General features: G+C 49.3%; 1 protein-coding gene across 2 annotated transcripts in view; it reads left to right on the forward strand.

Annotated features, from left to right (window-relative positions):
- The first annotated feature begins 859 nt into the window (after window positions 1–859).
- KLHL32 (kelch-like family member 32) overlaps window positions 860–2148 on the forward strand; it is a 214394-nt gene continuing 213105 nt past the window's right edge. Inside the window, exon 1 of one of the 2 annotated variants that reach the window (XM_012661853.1) lies at window positions 860–1047. The gene's annotated coding sequence lies outside the window, so the exon portion shown is untranslated. The remainder of the gene's footprint in view (window positions 1048–2148) is intronic. The other variant, XM_012661855.1, reaches the window with a different exon arrangement.

Raw genomic sequence — 2148 nt, forward strand, 5'->3', positions numbered from 1 at the left:
AATCTATTTAGAACTCAGAAAAATCAGCAAGAAAAAAATCAAACAACCCTATCAAAAAGTGGGCAAAGGACATGAACAGAAACTTTTCAAAAGAAGACAGAATAATGGCCAAAAAGCATATGAAAAAATGCTCAACATCTCTAATCATCAGAGAAAGGCAAATCAAAACCACAGTGAGATATCACCTATCTCCAGTGAGATGTCATTTCTTAAAGTTACTTCGAATCTGTTCTCGACAGTACCATAAAGTGTATTATCCTAAGGAGGGCCACTGTAGGGCTGCTACAAATAGAGGCAACTTGAACTTCACAAGTTAACAGGGTTAGGTACAGGAAAGCACACCAAGTTAGGGTCACGGCGTCTGTTTGCGCAGGTGGCTCACCAGCCCTGGCTGGGAAGGGAGTCTGGGGGCGATCAGGTTGGGTCCCAGGGTCTCGGTCATCGCAGCTGCGGCTGCAGGCTGTGCTTGTCACCCACGGGCCTGCGGCGCAGGTGCCAGAGAGCCGGGAGTGGGGCGTGGAGGAGGGGACTTCCGGGGAGAGCGGGCGCGCGCCGGCTCGCCGGCGGCGGGAGCGGGGTGGAGAGGGAGGTGAGCGTGCGCGCGGGCTCGCGGGCTCGCGGGCGGCCGGGCTGCGAGGGGCAGGGGGAGCTCGCGCGCGGGCTCGCCGGAGGCGGGAGGGGGCGGAGCCGCTCCGGCGTCTGCACCAGCCCGGGGGTGCTGCCAGAGGTGCGTCTCCCAGCTGACGCGGCCGCCTGGGGCGGAGCGAGCCGGACGTGCCACCTGCAGTGCTGGCTGGTGCTTTTTATTTACTAGGGAACAGTTTCCTCGCGGGCGAGTCCGGGAGCGCGCCGGCAGTCGCGCACACACACACACGCTGGCGCTCTCGTTTTTCACTACTGCGTCCCCTAACCAGCAGAGCGAAGCTACTGCGGGTTCTCTTAACCTCAGCATTGTGGGGAGAAGCAGAGCCATTGTGCATCAGGGAGAGCCCGGTGTCTGCGCTGCCGCCTCAGGTACCTAACCCAGCAGACCGCTCACCCCATCGGGTAAGCCAGTCTCTCTCCTTGTAACCTGTTCGGGGTTGGTGCCTGCCGACCCAGGGGAGAGGGTGGGAGACCCGGCGTTAAAATTTCAGGGGCATGCAGCCTCTACCAGCGTCGTCTAGCGGGAGCAATTACTACTCCGGTTACTTAGGCTTCCAGCCCTGGAGTTGCTCTCCCCTTCTTCCCTTCCCCCCAGCCCAATATGTGCTGTGCTCCTTGGTTGCCAAGGAGACTTGCTTAAACATCAGCCTTGGGACATCTATTGAAAAAACAGGTTTCTTAAATTATGCTGGTATTTATTTTGATTTTTAAAGTAAAATATACACCGAGGACCTTGTGGTAATTTGACATTCATTAATCTGTATTCAAGCAACGGTTTCATTCAACTTCAAGAAAAGCCGTAATTGCACGAGATGGTATGCTTATAAAGGATTCGTCAGATGAATTTTTCAACGGATTGTGTCTTGAATCATAAATTACTCCCATTTTGGAGATCTTATAAAGAAAGCTGATTCCAATTTAAATCCTTCTTCCCCTCTATTTACAGTTCTATTTTGCAGTTTACTTAGGTGTGATTATCTTAACATTAAAAGCAGATGGTTTAATTGTGGTTCTCCACAGTTAAAGGATGATCTTCTGTTGTAAATTGACCACAAAAAGAATACATATTTGTGAATTCCTAACGTAACAAGATAACATTCATAACATACATCTCAGCTAGCATTTCTATATCCATTGCATCATTATTTAAGTGCAGTTTTCTGCACCTGTGCCCATTTCTGAAACGATTCTATTTTCTTTCAAATGTCTTATTGATTTTTTTTGAGATATCTATATCTTTATGTCTATAGAAATAATGTGCCATGGCTTAGTACTCTAGAGTCTAAGCTATTAGAGCTTACGTTCAAGCGTAGTTTTTTTTTTCTGATGGGACTGGATTCTTTAGTGGAATGCTGGTGAGGCCCATGGAAGAAGTCAGTGCTCCTATTTCACAGGTGCCCCTAATACCTGGGCCTTCAGTTTTGTTTGGAGGCCTCAGATGATTAGTGGATGAACTTACAATACAATACTTGAAGGCATCAGCAATCCAGTAATTACACTTTG

The sequence above is a fragment of the Propithecus coquereli genome, unplaced genomic scaffold, assembly GCF_000956105.1.
Source record: "Propithecus coquereli isolate 6110/MARCELLA unplaced genomic scaffold, Pcoq_1.0 Scaffold74, whole genome shotgun sequence".
NCBI lineage: Eukaryota > Metazoa > Chordata > Mammalia > Primates > Indriidae > Propithecus > Propithecus coquereli.